Raw genomic sequence first — 16473 nt, forward strand, 5'->3', positions numbered from 1 at the left:
ACTGTGAAAAGTCACATTTAGTACTAAGACATAAATTTTGGGTTCGCTGAAAAATTTAAAACATTTATATACTTTGGTAGAAGACTTCATTAAAAACAATAAATACTTTTTTCAGAATTTTAAAGTACGAATACAAGTTGATTACAGTATTTGTAAAACATGGGCACGGAAGTACCACTCCCCACTTTCTCCCTGGTATTGCGAGGATTAAAAATTCGTAAAGATTTATGCAAAAAAGAACACCATAGTTAAAACTCAAAACTATCCATTTTAATTACATAAAATGCATAAAAGAGAATTTTATCGCCATGAAAAGTTGTACGCCTGCTACTTAATCTCCAATATATTACATTTGTGAAAAAAATTATACACCATCGCAAATGTTAATAAACGTTTGCTGAGATACTTGGCACTGCACATCGTTGGCATTTGTACTGGATTCTGGTGAATAATTTGTCAGCGCCAACTGTATACTATATGAAATATGAGAATCAGTCAGTTTATTTCTAAAATTAGATTTCACTATGTTCAACGTTCAAATCGCAGCCTCGCTTTCATAAGATAATGCAAAGAAAGATACAACATATGATGCCCACTTCTACAATGTTAGAATAGGTTCTTACACATACTTATCTCTGAAAGTTACCTTCACTGAATACTGAGTTAAAGGAAATATCATTTTGAAATCGAATTATTTCCTCTTCAGATTCAGTCTCACTAGAAGAGGAATATCTTCCACATCCATTTTTTGGATAAGTTCTGCTATGAAAGCTAGAACAAGCTTCGTGGTCTTGAAATCTGAAAATCGGTTTTCAAATTCCGTGTTTAGCGCTGTCAGGTTGGCCGCATACTTCTGTCCAGGTCATCGATCCAATGGTGTTTGATGATTCGACAGTATTGATTTTATTTGAGAAAGTGTTTCACATTTAATTTCTGTAACAGTGATATCAAAAGGTCACGTTTTTGCACGAAACACTGTACAGAAGACATAAGAGTTATGACGGTTTTGTTTTTGCCTCGAAGCTCTTTGTTTAACTCATTTAGTTTAACTGTCATATCTGTTAAAAATGCCAGATCCAACAACTAGGTCACATCGTACAGTTGTGGGTAATCTTCCTTTCCTTCACACGCAAAAGATTTCATCGCTGGCAGAATTTCTCTAAATCTGTTGAGAACCATACCTTTACTCAGCCACCGAAGTTGACAATGCAATAGCTGTCCAATTCTTCTTCTAGAGCTCTAAACTTTCTTCTCTGTAGTGACTCTGAGCTAACTGAATTCGCAATTTTTATGAGAATAGTCATAACATGTTCGATATTGAAAATATGTCCAGAAAGCACTCGGTGACGCACGATGCAGTGATACTGGAAGAGAAGTGAGAAAGGTTCATCGTTCGCACATCAGGTAGCAAATGCTTTGTGTTTGCCGACCGTGCAAAGTGCTGCATCAGTAGTAATAGATGAAAGTTTCTGAATCGACAAATCATATTCAGAAACGACGGATCTGAATGCACTGTAAAAATCCTCTTCTCGTGTCGTGACTTTTGCGGTCAAAACTATAACCAAATCTTTTACAATGAAATCGGAAAACATCGTTTAACAAAAATAAGTTGTGAATCGACTCCATCTAGTGACTCGTTTAACTATAATGAGAAACACAAGCAGTATTGGAAATCTGTTGCGAGTTGGCCTTTTATATTGTATGCCGTTAATTCCACTTTTCTTGTTGTAGCAGGTCTTGACAGAGGGATGTCTCTGACGGCTGATATTATCTCTGACTTGTTTTTGAATGCCGACTACAAAGACTCACTAGTCGCCACAAAGCGCTTATTAACAACAGTGCCACTGTAAAATGGTTTCGTCAGTACTTGAGATACACGAAATGGTGCTACGTTTGATGAAACTGGTGACGTTTTAGGGACACATTATTTCTTCTGAAGGCATTCAGCCGAATCCTGAAAAGTTAGAAGAAATTACAGCCATTCCAGTTCCATCCAGAAAAAAAACTAGTCCGCAGTTTTCTAGGTCTCGTAAATTTTTACCGTCGTTTTCTGAATATGCAAATTTTAGTTACAGCAAAACTTTGTTCTCTCGCTGAATTTGTACAGGCGTTACAAAAAATGAATGCTGTGGTCGTAGTTTACTTTTTAAGAATGTAGAGAGTCCTCCTCCTCGACTCACTACCGACAGCTTTATGAACTTTTCTAGAACAGCGTTCAGTATTCCCCTTTCCAGGAATGGCTACAGTAGTGTTGTACATCAAACATGTACGTCTATCGTTATGCACTATAACAAAAAACTGTTGTTGCCAGTCGCGACGGAAGCGGTACGTTTCCCCGTGTTTAGCGGCACTTGGCTTTCACGAACGCGATACTGACGTGAGCAGGCGGAGCCCGCGCCGACGGGGCCCGCGCTCTGCAGCAGGAGAGGCGGCCGGCTGGCGCGAACGGAGGCGCTGGTGTCAGGTTCAGCGCCTACAAACACCGTGCAAAATACTCTTCGCGAACAAACTGGTAATTTACAAAACAGCTTATTTCGGACAAATGTTTTATGATGGATTCGTAAAGCCATGGCGAGTGCCCCTGCTCAGGACGAACGCGTAGAATACAAAATTCAGCAGCAGATGGAGCAAGTTAGCCAAGACAAGTAGACGACCAATAGGGAAGCTGCAGGTACAATAAAAACACGTGTAAAATGAACGCAGTGGTGAAGCAATTGTTGGAAAAAGTTAAAAGTCACAGACTACTATACAAAACTTTTGGTGCGGAAAAAACGTCTTTCTTTGTGAGTGTAGCGCACAGTGAATGTGAGATTTTTTTTTTGTGTATCCTAGCGTACACTCCTTAATAAGGAGTACTTTTGTAATACAGACAATTTATATTCTCTTTACTTTCGTTCCTACCCTACTTTTGGATCTTCACTGAAGAGCCAAAGAAACTGGTACACCTGCCTAATATCGTGTAGGCCGGCCGAAGTGGCCGTGCGGTTAAAGGCGCTGCAGTCTGGAACCGCAAGACCGCTACGGTCGCAGGTTCGAATCCTGCCTCGGGCATGGATGTTTGTGATGTCCTTAGGTTAGTTAGGTTTAACTAGTTCTAAGTTCTAGGGGACTAATGACCTCAGCAGTTGAGTCCCATAGTTCTCAGAGCCATAATATCGTGTAGGGCCCCCGAGAGAACGCACAAGTGCCGCAACAGCAGGACGTACGTGGACTCAACTAATGTCTGAAGTAGTGCAGGAGGAAACTGACACCACGAATCCTGCAGAGCTGTCCGTAAATCCGTAAGAGTGCGACGGGGTGGATATCTCTTCTGAGTTGGGTTGGGCTGATTTGGGGGAAGAAACCAAACAGCGAGGTCATCGGTCTCATCGGATTAAGGAAGGATGGGGAAGGAAGTCGGTGGTGCCCTGTCAGAGGAACCATCCCGACATTTGCCTGAAGCGATTTAGGGAAATCACGGAAAACCTAAATCAGGATGGCTGGAGACGGGATTGAACCGTCGTCCTCCCGAATCTGAATCCAGTGTGCTAACCAGTGCGCCACCTCGCCCGGTGATCTGAACAGCACGTTGCAAGGCATACCAGGCATGCTCAATAATGTTCATCTCTGGGGAGTTTAGTGGCCAGCGGAAGTGTTTAAACTCAGAAGAGTGTTCCTGGAGCCACTCTGTAGCAATTTTGGACGTGTGAGGTGTCGCATTGTCCTGACGGAATTTCCCAAACCCGTCAGAATGCACAATGGACATGAATAGATGCAAGTGATCGGACAGGATGCTTACGTTCATGTCACCGTATCTAGGCGTATCAGGGGTCCCATATCATTCCACCTGCACACGCCTCACACCATTACAGAGCGTCCACCAGCTGGAACAGCCCCCCGCTTACCTGTACACGATACAATTTGAAACGACACTTGTTAGAGCAGGCAAATATTTTCCACTCATCAACAGTACAATGTCGGTGTTGACGGTCCCAGGCGAGGCGTAAAACTTTGTGTCGTGCAGTCATGAAGGGTACACAAGTGGGCCTTCGGCTTCGAAAGCCCATATCGGTGATGTTTTGTTAAATGGTTCACACGCTGACACTTGTTGACGTCCCAGCGTTGAAATCTGCAGCAATTTGCGGAAGGGTTGCACTTCTGTCACATCGAACGATTCTCTTCAGTCGTCGTTGGCATCGTTCTTGCTTTTTCGGCCGCAGCGATGTCGGAGATTTGATTTTTACCGGGGATTCCTGACATTCACGGTGCACTAGTGAAATGGTCTATGGGAAAATCCCCAAGTTCAATGCTACCTCAGAGATGCTGTTTACTATCGCTCGTGCGCCGATTGTAGCAGCATGTTCAAACTCGTTTAAACCTTCATAACCTGCCGTTGTAGCAGCAGTAACCGATCTAACTGCGCCAAACACTTGTCTTTTATAGGCGTTGCCGACCGCAGCGCCGTATTCTGCCTGTTTCCATACCTCTGTATTTGAATACGCAAGCCGATACCAGTTTCTTGGGCGCTTCAGTGTAGATATAATTGTAGATGTAGAAGGCAACCAAAACAGGTTGAAATTCATTTATTATTCTACAACTATTTACACGTGTATTATATCATAGTTCATTCCACTTTGATCAAAAAATCGGAAATCATTATGTTGCACTGTTTACGCGACGTCAGTGCTAACGACAATACTCAATGGTCCGCATACAGAATTTATCCTTACATGGATATTGTTCGTGTTGACAAGAATTGTTAAATTATCGATACACGGCTGTTTGACAATTGCGGGAAATTTTTACATCATAGTTGTGGTACAGAATACCCAAGTCTAATTTTGCATGCTAGTGGTAGTGGTTGCTGGTAGAGGAGGTGTCTGATGATTTGAGACTGTAAATAAATCATTCTGTGGCTGCCCATCCACAGATGCACCTTGGAATATGCAACCAGTGAATGTCAGGTATTTTTTTTTTGGGGGGGGGCGGGTCACCGATCATCAAACGTTCAAGAGCCGCATCCACAACGCCACACACACAAGCAATCTTTTCCGACAGCTGAGGCGCCATCTGTGCGACGTTGTGGACGCGGGTCTCGATCTCTCGATGATCAGCGATCCAGAAAAATTCAAACCTGACATCCTCTGGTTGCATACTTCAAGGCGCATCTGTGATGCGGCTGGCAATCGCCAAATCGATTGCGCATTGAAGAAATTAAAAAAAAAAAAAATCATAGTCGCAGCCGAGACTAATTTATTTATAGTCGCACACCTAAACCAGAATTAACCTCTGTGTATTTGTTAGTAGTTTTTCTGTAATTTTGGAACTGCCTCTTGCGATACCGATCTGGGTATAAAGATCACGTAAAGACAATGTATTGTGTCAATTGTAAACATTAATACGTCCGTAATTTTATTTGTGCGAGGCAGTGCAGTGGGAAGAACTATCTAATTAAAAATACATGATGTGGCTTGCCGGCCGCGGTGGCCGAGCGGTTCTAGGAGCTTCAGTTCGCAACCGCGCGACTACTACGGTCGCAGGTTCGAATCCTGCCTCGGGCATGGGTGTGTGTGATCTTCTTAGGTTAGTTAGGTTTAAGTAGTTCTAAGTTCCAGGGGACTGATGACCTCAGATGTTGAGTCCCATAGTGCTCAGAACCATTTGAACCATAATGTGGCTTATTTTTACAGCTATGTCAATGTGGCTGCGTCTGAATAAGCACAACTTGGCACGCATTTCAACCTAAGTGTTTTCAACAGAAAACAAAGCAGGTCTCGCCCCGTGGAAAGTAATTTACTGTGAGGCAGCGGTTAGGCATTAACTTTCACCACATCCATTATACCGTCGAGATTACGACAAGTGCCGAGATATCGAAGAGAGTGCAAGACCTGCAGACCCAACGTAGCTTGGAAATATCCTTGCGAAAATGCTGGCGTGCCTTTGTATTGTCGGCTGCAGTCAGACAAGGGACGTCTGAAAACAAGTTACTCCAGAACGGTTTCACAAGAAGTCAAGGCCAAGCCGACGACGTTAACGATGCTGTGCGTACTTTCGTTAGGATTCTGATGAAATGCTGTCGTCGTGGTCGTCTCGAGTCAGAGAGCTCGTCTGCCTTGGACCCACATACCCAGCTGCAGCGTTGCCCCCCAGGTACAAGGTGGCCCGCACACTTCCCTCCGTCACCGCATCGACCCGTCTTTGATCTCTTTGGACGTGCCCTGGCAATCCATCTCTTCTTTCAGTCAAACTCTGCTGCAAAGCTTTTTTTTATCTCCAGTTCGATTCGTTACCTCCTCATTGGTTATCTGATCTGCCTATCTAATCTACGTATCATAAACCCGTTCTCTTCGCGTTTCGCTCCTTATCGAGCCCGCACGACTTCATATAGCGTTGCGCTCGGGACAATTAATTACAGAAAAAACTCAGTAAGATTCAAATTTACAACAGTTTTGGATTATTTCGAAGGTGCATGGAGAAACATAGACAAATTAAGAACTGAAATACGCATTATTGCTGTTCCATAGTAATATCTAATTTATACGCCGTTCTAAACCGGCTTTCTACGTGACATTCAGACAACTTAATACTGAATGTATACTCACCACATGGTTGTACGGAGGTTATTTTTTCGAAGATGAATTTAAATTTTATATTCGACGTTATCAAATGTCTCTTTTTCAGAAATCCTTTTCTCGCTCTTGCACCTACGCGTAGATCTGTACTCTGCAAGGCGAATTACGGTGTGTGGCAGAAGGTACTCCACGTGCTACACTATCCTTCCGGCCCTTTCCTTGTCGAGTCGCGAATGGTTACCGCAAAAATGTCTCTTGGTAAGCTTCCGTGTTAACTCTAATCTCTTTCCTTCGGTTCTCTTTTCGTGGGGCACTCCCGGACGGCGTTTGTGGAGACGACCATCGACTACAGACCTAGTACAGCAACAATGTGGTTCAGCCGACGAGCCGGCTCGTTTCCGTCGACGGACGATCGAATCCCGATGGTCCTGTGTCCACTGCAGTCGTAGTACACGATGTCGTCAGGTCAACACGTAGGGCTGGTCTGCTGCGGACCTCCGTGTTCGACAACGTGCGACGAACGGTGAGCTCCGAGACACTCGTGCGTGCACCAGCATTGTGCTCTTTCGGCAGAGATGGCACAGATGAGCATCTGTACCACGTTGCATAGCAGAACACAACTATTCAGCGCCCAGTGGTAGTTTCACTGTCCTCCTACCTCTTTCCGTAGACCCTCACGCCAGCAGCACTCGAACATTGGACCAGCTCGACGTACTGGTTCACAGGCTCTTCTCCTTGTCAGAGTCGCCTGCCTCAGTGTGCAGCCCCTGTCTCAGCCAGGTGTCTGCTCCGCTTACACGGCGTCACGTCACGTGGCCGCAACGCGGTGGGCAGTGGTCATAATGTTTTGGCTTGCCGGTGTGTGTTCTGCGAGATCCCGCTCGGTTTTACACAGAAAGAAAGAAGCGGGATTACCTCAGCCGTTTTAGAGGTAACGAGGCTAAAAGGAGCCGAGAGAGAGAGAGAGCTGTGGACAAAGAAGTGGATAATGCGACGAAACAAATTCACCCAAATTCTGTTACTTAACCAGCTGAGACCGATGATTTTCACGATTATCTAAGAATGGATGAATCATTCTTAACGAGAAAGAATACAGTCAAGAGGGAGGTAACTGTTCACTAAAATGATTCTAGAAGCCTGCAACATGAATTGTAGTTGAATGACGAAATACAGCATGGTAAAACAAAAAATGTCCACGAAAACGTTATCTCTACATAAAGAAGGCAGTGTATCAGCTGGTCGTCTCGCTCACTGACTCATCATACACAGAAACCAGGAATTTGAAGAGGGTGTGGACCTCATACTGTAAGCGTCGTTTAAGAAGTGATTTTTCGGCATTCCAGCTCTAAGGAGATCAAATAAGGGATTAAATGTTTTTTGAAAATATGTTGCTATTAAGACAATTTTCAAGCCAGACCTACGAAAAATTGTATTTGGTTTCTCGGTCAGAAATAAAGAAATCCGCGTTTCTCGATTTTTTGGAAATTGAACACTATGAGGGTGAAATATTGATTCAAAACTTTTAAAAAATAGTTATTAAAGAGCTACTAAGATATTTTAAAGCGACATCTATGAAAGTTGGCATTTCACTTCTCGATTACAAATAAAAAATTATGTTTCAGTGTTTTAGGAAATTAAACCATTAACCTTAAGGGGTGAAAGCGAAGATGGTATATTTCATGGAAGGTTTCATTGTCAACGCATTTCCGAAGTCAAATCCATGAAAATTTGCCACTGACTTCTCGCTTAGAAATAAAACATACATGTGTCACTCTTTGAAAATTCAACCCCTATGTGGGTGAAACAGGGGATGAAATTCTTTGTGGAAATATTTCATTATGCAAGCATTTTTGGAGCTACATCTATGAAAATTTGTAGTTTTCTTCTCTGTTAGAAATAAAAACAATACAAATGTCACTATTTTTGGAAATTCAACTGTTTTATGAAAATATTTCACTGTGAAAGCATTTTTAAAGCTAAATGTATGAAAATTGGTTTCGGTTTCGCGGTTGGAAATGAAAGACATACGTGTTTCACTGTTTTCGGAAATTCAGTCCATCAACGGGATGGAACCGGGCCCGGCTCGTTCACTGTCTCATTACCGCCCAACAAAACCGCTGAGGGCGGAAACTTTTAGTTTGGAGAGCGTGTGGATCCTATACTGTAGATATCGTTTCAAAGGGGATTGTTCGACATTTCATTCCTAAGGGGGATAAAATAGGGGATCAAAGTCTTTTTGAAAGAATGTCACTATTTAGGCAATTTTTGAAGATAGAACTACGAAAACTGGCATTTGGTTTTTCAGTCAGAAATAAAAAAATACGTGTATCAGCACTTTTGAAAATTCAACCACTAAGGGGATAAAATAGCAGGTGAAAGTTGTTGGGATATAAATCACTATTAAAGAACTACTAAAGCATTTTAAAGCTAAAACTGGTATTTCCCTTCTCACTTAGAAATAAAAAATACATGTTTCAGTCTTTGTAGAAATTAAGCCCCTTTGGGGAGTCAAATAAGGGGCGAACATTTTTATGAAATTATTTCATTATGAAAACATTTTCAAAGCTAACTCTATGAAAATTTTTATTTGGTTCCTCTGTTAGAAATTTAAAAATACGTGTTTCATTGTTTCTTGAAATTCTATGTATTAGGGGATGTTCCTATGGAGATGCCAGCACACAGCACAAGAACGCAAAAACCTTCGATTCCAGCTACCAGAACTGATCAGAAGTACATTACGTAAAGGCTAGTCTTCTATGGCCTTAATTAGTGTGGAAAGTATAGAAGGTGTTGCAATCTGCGAACCACATAAAAACTTTATTAAAGAAAAAGAAAACAAAAAACCCTTTGCTGACCATACAGACTGCGGTAGCGAAGCAATGCGTGTTAAACCAGTATATGATACATGTGGAACTATGGTTCACTATACAAACACATGGTGTTACGCAGATTAAAATCTGTTAAATCAAACGTCGTTTCGAAACTCAAAGATAGCAACAGCCGGATTGATGATACTGACGAACGACTCATGCAATAGAAAGGACACCGTAAACGGAAAAATGATATATACTTTGCTACTTGCAATGTAAGAACTTTGAACACACCAGCAGCACTACACGGACTCAAACAAGAGATGGAGAAATATCGTGTAGGAGTAGCAGCAATTCAAGAGGTCAGATGGAAAGAAGATGGTATCATAAGAAGTGGCAACTACACAATGATGTGTAGTGGAGGAGACAGTGGTATAGTACATGGTACTGGCTTTCTTGTAGACAATAAGTGTAAAGTAGCAGTCATAAATTTTAACTCTATAAATGAAAGGATGTGTACTTTGAGAATGAAGGCCTGTTCTTTAACATCACTCTAGTATGTGTGTATGCACCCACAGAAGACGATGAGGATCAAGTGGAGGAATTAGAAGGCATACCAAGGAATGACATAAAGATAGTGATGGGTGACTTCAGTGCACAAATGGGAAAAGAAGAAGCCTTTAGAGAAACAGTAGGAAGTAAAAGCCTGCATGAGGTATAGAATAAAAATGGACAAAGGCTTGTAGACTCTGCCATGGACAATGCAATGGTAGTGAAGAGTACATGGTTCCAGAGAAAGAACATAAGGAAAGTGACATGGCGCTCGCCAGATGGCACTACTTTTAATCAAACTGACCATGTAGTAATCGACTGGGGACAAGCGTCTGACATCCTTGAAGTTGATAGCTGCAGCGGGCCTGACTGCAACTCGGGTCATTACATGGCGAGAGTGAAATACAGACAACGCACAGCCGTCTATGGATTGGTTCAAATGGCTCTGAGCACTATGGGATTCAACTGCTGTGGTCATAAGTCCCCTAGAACTTAGAACTACTTAAACCTAACTAACCTAAGGACATCACACACATCCATGCCCGAGGCAGGATTCGAACCTGCGACCGTAGCAGTCGCACGGTTCCGGACTGCGCGCCTAGAACCGCGAGACCACCGCGGCCGGCCGTCTATGGATTCAGAGGGAAGAAAAAAGCTCCGGGAAGATACAATGATTCCAAATTGAAAGAGAAGGGAGTATCCGAAAAGTATGAAACAGAACTGCAGAAGAAGATTGAGACTAAACAAAGCCAAGCTCTAGAAAGCATCGAAGGGAAATGGAGTATAATTAAAGAGGCTCAACAAGAAACTGCAGAAGAAGTTTTAGGTTTAGAAGAAAGGGTGAAAATGGCAGGACGATACGTTGAAGACTGTAAAAAGCCAGTGGAAGAGAAAAATGAGGCAAGGAAGAAAATGATAAACAGGACAACAAGATCTAATACAGAAGAATTCAGGAAGACAAGGAAAGAAGCAGATAGGATTTGCAGAAGAAAGAAACGAAAATTAGAGATGGATTACGGAGCTAGAAGAAGAGTATAAGGATCAAGAAGCAAGAAAATTCTACAAGAGAGTTCAGGAACTGAAGAAATGCTTCCAACCGCGTACGGTATTCTGCAGAGATAAAGAAGGATATTTTATATGAGGAGAAGAACGGGTTCTAGACCGATGGGCCGAATATTTGAGTGAGCTGCTGAATGTCACTACAGAAAGAGAAGTTCTGAAAGAAAATTAAACAGAGGGTAACAAACCGTGGCAGAATGTTAGTCAGGATGAAAGACCTGTACCTATACCAACAACATAGGAAGTTTGGAAGGCAATTAAAAACCTAAGGAATAATAAGGCTCCAGGTAACGACAACATTTTAGCAGAGATGATCAAGGATGGAGGTGAACATCTAACATGATTGGTACATTAGCTGATAGTGGAAATATGGGAAAAGGAAGAGATGCCAGACCAGTGGAACATGGCCATTATATGCCCGATTCATAAGAAGAAGGACATAGCAAACTGTGAAAATTACAGCGGTATTGCTTTAGTCAGCGTGATGTAAAAAGTATTAGCCAAAGTTATTGCTAGGAGACTTGCACCAATTACAGAAGAAAGACTCGGGGACTACCAGTGCGGTTTTCGACGGGGCAGATCAACTACTGACCAGATCTTCATTATAAGCCAAATAAGGGAAAAGTGTTATGAATATAATGTAGATGTACACCAGCTTTTTGGAGACTTCAAACAGGCCTACGATAGTGTTAAAAGGAAAAAGCTATATGACACCTTAATGGAGATGGAATTCCCAAGAAAACTTATCAGACTGGTACAAATGACCCTCACCTGCACAAAATGCCAGGTAAAAGGAGAAGGAAAAGTTTCTAAAGAATTTGAGGTCAATGAAGGGTTAAGACAGGGTGATGTGTTATGCACGCTACTCTTCAAAATAGTGTTGGAGAGAGTGATGCGAAGGGTGGAGATTGATAACCGAGATGGCACTCCGTTTAACGGTATGCACCAAAATCTAGCTTATTTCGACGATGTGTGTACGCTGACTAGAAGTTTGAAAGAAATGGAAGAAGGATTTGGTAGACTGGAAAATGAGGTAGAACAGTTGGAACTTGGAGTAAACAACACAAGAACAGTATCTCTTTGCTTCCAGAAAAAAAAATGCTGTTGTTAAAGAGAAATATATTAAGTTGATCAGAGGCAATTATGAGAGATATGAGAAGTTCCAATACCTGGGAGTGCTGGTTACGGAGGATAGCAGAATAAGGGAAGAAATAAAATCTAGGATTGCTGCAGGAAATAGAGCTTGCTGGGCCCTGATCAAGATCCTTCTGTCACGTAGCCTGAGCAGGAAATCGAAGGTGACTGTCTATCGAACGGTGATAAGACCGGTGGTAATGTATGGCTCAGAAACATAGACAATGACGGTAGCAGAAGAAGAGCTCTGAGAAGATGGGAGTGGAAAATATTAAGAAAGATATCTGGAGCCGTGTATGAGGCGGGGCAATGGAGGATAAGGAGAAACAAGGAACTGGAAGGACTGTATAGAACTCCTGACTCAGTGACTGAAATTAAGTGTAGTAGATTGAGACAGCTGGGCCATGCAAAGCGAATGTCGGAGAATCTAGATGTCAAAAAGGTTTACACAGGAAATCCAGGTGGCAAAAGAAGCAAAGAGAGACCCCGGAACGATGGATGGAGTACGTGGATAGTGATCTGAGAAAGACTGGAGTCAGGGGATGGACGAAACGAGCAGAAAATCGTCAGGATTGGGCTGTGATTATCAGAGAGGCTAAGGCCGCACATGGGCTGTAACGCCAACGAGTAGTAGGCGGGACTTGTCAGAAGAGAAACCGTTTGCGCACATACGTTGAAGCAAACATTGAACTAACTTTACCAACTTGTCTGTACTGTCACGAATATGGCTCTTGGGGGTAGCATTTTATAAGAGTCTTGTAAATTCCTGGACTGGCCTAACAGGTAGCTGAGCCGGGTGCTACACTGTACGTCTGTCAGCTCAGGTCTGACGTAATGAGGAGGTACATCAGCAGCACAAGCGAGAACGGTCTGACAAATAAATAGAAATCAGTCTTCAACGTGCAAAATCTAGAAATCTCTTTGAGAGCTCATGACGAAATTTTTGAATTACTGAAACGAAGGTAGTCACGTTTGGTCGAGAAATGACTGCTTTGAGTTATGAGAAATGTTCCATATCATGAACTTGAAGTCCACTTTTCCATATGATTAACTTTTGTTTAGTGGCATGAATCTGTAATACGTGTTTGCACATCGTTTTCTCTTGCATTAAAACGCTCGATGATACCAAATAATCGGTCAGTCTGTTTTCTCTTAACTCAGTTTTCTCCCTAGCAACATCATCTTTCTGTCTGGTGTTGTGACGATGCTCCAGAGAATATTTTTCCAACTCTTTAGCGTGATGGTAGCGATCAGTTGGTACGGCGTTCAAGACGCAATTCCCATTCAGCATTGAAAGGTGTGACGTCTCCATTTTTTAATTTTTTTTTAATAAATGCGTAGACGCAGTGGTGTCCGCAATTCAGAACGTACGTGTAGCAGTGGCTGAACACGGACGGTGTTAGCGGCGAACAGCGACAAGCCGACTGTGGCTGCGGCTGCGGCTGCGGCTGCGCCCCCCCCCCCCCCCCCCACGCACTCGCCGCCCTCGCCGTGGCGCTAGCAGTGCTCGCTGGTCGGCCACACCTGCTCTCAGCTGTGCCGGCTAGCTCTTCTTAAAACAGCCAGTACCTTTCTCCAGTTTGGTGCGATAATTACTTCGTAAAGCGATGTTACAAGGAATAATGAAAAAATATGAGAAATGTTCTCACAGTTCTGAACGTGGGCTGTTAACGTACACTATGTGATCAAAAGTATCCGGACACCGGGCTGAAAATGACTTACAAGTCCGTGGCGCCCTCCATCGGGAATGCTGGAATTCAGTATGGTGTTGGCGCACCCTTAGCCTCGATGACAGCTTCCACTCTCGCAGGCATACGTCCAATCAGGTGGTGGAAGGTTTCTTGGGAAATGGCAGCCCATCCCTCACGGAGTGTTGCACTGAGGAGAGGTATTGTCGGTCGGTGAGGGCTGACGCGAAGTCGGCGTTCAAAAACATCCCAAAGGTGTTGTATAGCATTCAGGTCAGGACTCTGGGCAGGCCATTACAGGGATGTTATTGTCGTGTAACCACTCCGCCACAGGCCGTGCATTATGAACAGGTGCTCGATCGTGCTGAAAGATGTAATCGCCTTCCCCGAATTGTTATTCAACAGTGGGAGCAAGAAGGTGCTTAAAACGTCAATGTAGGCCTGTGCTGTGATAGTGCCACGGAAAAGAACAAGGAGTACAAGCCATCTCCATGAAAAACACGACTACACCATAATTCCACCGCCTCCGAATTTTACTGTTGGCACTACACCCGCTGGCAGATGACGTCTATCGGGCATTCGCCACACCACCATCGGATCACCACATTGTCTACTGCGATTCGTCACTCCACACAACGTTTTTCCACTGTTCAGTCGCCCTTTACACCAAGCGAGGCGTCGTTTGGCATTTACCGGCGTGTTGTGTGGCCAATGAGTAGCCGCTCGACCATGAAATCCAAGTTTTCTCACCTCCCACCTACCTGTCACAGTACTTGCAGTGGATTCTGATGCAGTTTGGAATTCCTGTGTGATGGTCTGGATAGATGTCTGCCTATTACACATTACGACCCTCTTCAGCTGTCAGCGGTGTCTGTCAGTCAACAGATGAGGTTGGCCTGTACGCTTTTGTGCTGTACGTGTCCCTTCACGTTTCCACTTCACTATCACATCGGAAACAGTGGACCTAGGGATGTTTAGCATTGTGGAAGTCTCGCGTACAGACATATGACACAAGTGACACCCAATCACCTGACCATGTTCGAAGTCCGTGAGTTCCGCGGCGCGCCCCATTCTGCTCTCTCACGATGTCTACTGAGGTCGCTAATATGGAGTACCTAGCAATAGGTGGCAGCACAATGCACCTAACATGAAAAACGTATGTTTTTTTGTATTCGTTCTGCTGTACATATACTGAAATTGGAACGATACAGAGAAGATTAGCATGACCGTGCGCAAGGATAACACGCAAAATCGTGAAGCGTTCCGCATTTGTCCGCCTCCGTAGCGTAGCGATAGCGTTTCCGCCTACCACGCAAGGGGCCCGGGTTCGATTCCCAGCAGGGGACTGGGTGTTGTGTGTCTTTCATCATCACTGACCCGCAAGTCGCCGAAGTGGCGTCACCAAAAAAGGACTTGCAATATGGCGACAGAACTCCCCCGCACGGGGCCTCCTGGCCAACAATCCCGTACGATCATTTCCGTTACCAATAATCTCTTCTCAGAGTACAGAAAGCGATTCTTTCGCTACAGGATCATTTAGTAATTGCGAAAGCGTTACGGAGACGATAGATGAACTCCAGTGGAATACTCTGCAAGAGATACGCTCAGTAGCTCGGTACGGGCTTTTGTTGAAGTTTCGAGAACATACCTTCACCGAAGAGTCAAGCAGTATATTGCTCCTTCCTACGTATATCTCGCGAAGAGACCACGAGGATAAAATAAGATAGATTAGAGCCCACACAGAGGCGTACCGACAATCTTTCTTTCCACGAACAATACGAGACTGGAATAGAAGGGAGCACCGATAGAGGTACTCAAGGTACCCTCCGCCACACACCGTCAGGTGGCTTGCGGAGTATGGATGTAGATGTAGATGTTTTTGGGGGTATCCGGATACTTTTGATGACACAGTGTAATGTACGTATGAGGTTTCAAAGATTTACCAGCACCGAACGCTGTGGTGTGCAGGTTGACAGAAACTGTTCCGTCATCGCAGGCGCCTGTCTGGTGAAATACGCACACGGCCCCCTCCGTACGACTCGTCGCCTGCCTGCGCCTTTCTCTGCCCCTACCAGTGGACCGCACTCTGCTGCCTCAGAGAGAGCTCCACGTGCCGGCGCTGGCGTACAGCGTGGTCTGACCTCCACGAAACCTCAGGCGTCGCTGGGGACGTGGCGCGCTTTTCCAGAGAATGGAGATTAAAGCTTGGCGCTGTAGCAAGACTCGCCAGCGTCATACGATTTTTGAAGCGTGACCGCGTGCAGTGAACTATCAGCCTAATACTAACTTTTATGTTTTTAGTCGGAAAAACTCGTAGTTTCCTTAAGATAAATAAATGTATGATTATGGCTTTTCAGAATTTGGGTGCTCCTACACGGCATGTCGTGGGCTCCTTTTTGTGAATTTTAATATGCTCTTCTTGTTCATGCTACTTGTAGACCATATTTTCAAACATTAAATATTTTAGAGTCGTAACTGCATGATCATCACTGATATGCGTAAGAAAACTAGGTTTTCTTAAAACGGAATACAGACTACCTACACTATACTCATCCAGTGAATGGTCCGAAACTAATAAAACCAACACAGTAACCTTTTTGCGCCTTCAGCCCTAAAGGTTTTAAATCCTTATCGTCAAATACACTCTATCTCATTTGTGAAGTAATCTGATGACTGAAG

The 16473-nt window shown here is 43.7% G+C and overlaps 1 non-coding gene across 1 annotated transcript; it reads left to right on the forward strand.

The window, feature by feature from the left end:
• Window positions 1-14962: 14962 nt before the first annotated feature.
• On the forward strand, window positions 14963-15067 carry LOC126237736 (U6 spliceosomal RNA). Its single transcript, XR_007545189.1, has one exon. It is a non-coding gene; the product is annotated as a U6 spliceosomal RNA (small nuclear RNA).
• The last annotated feature ends 1406 nt before the right edge of the window (window positions 15068-16473 follow it).

This window comes from Schistocerca nitens, chromosome 2 (genome assembly GCF_023898315.1).
Source record: "Schistocerca nitens isolate TAMUIC-IGC-003100 chromosome 2, iqSchNite1.1, whole genome shotgun sequence".
NCBI lineage: Eukaryota > Metazoa > Arthropoda > Insecta > Orthoptera > Acrididae > Schistocerca > Schistocerca nitens.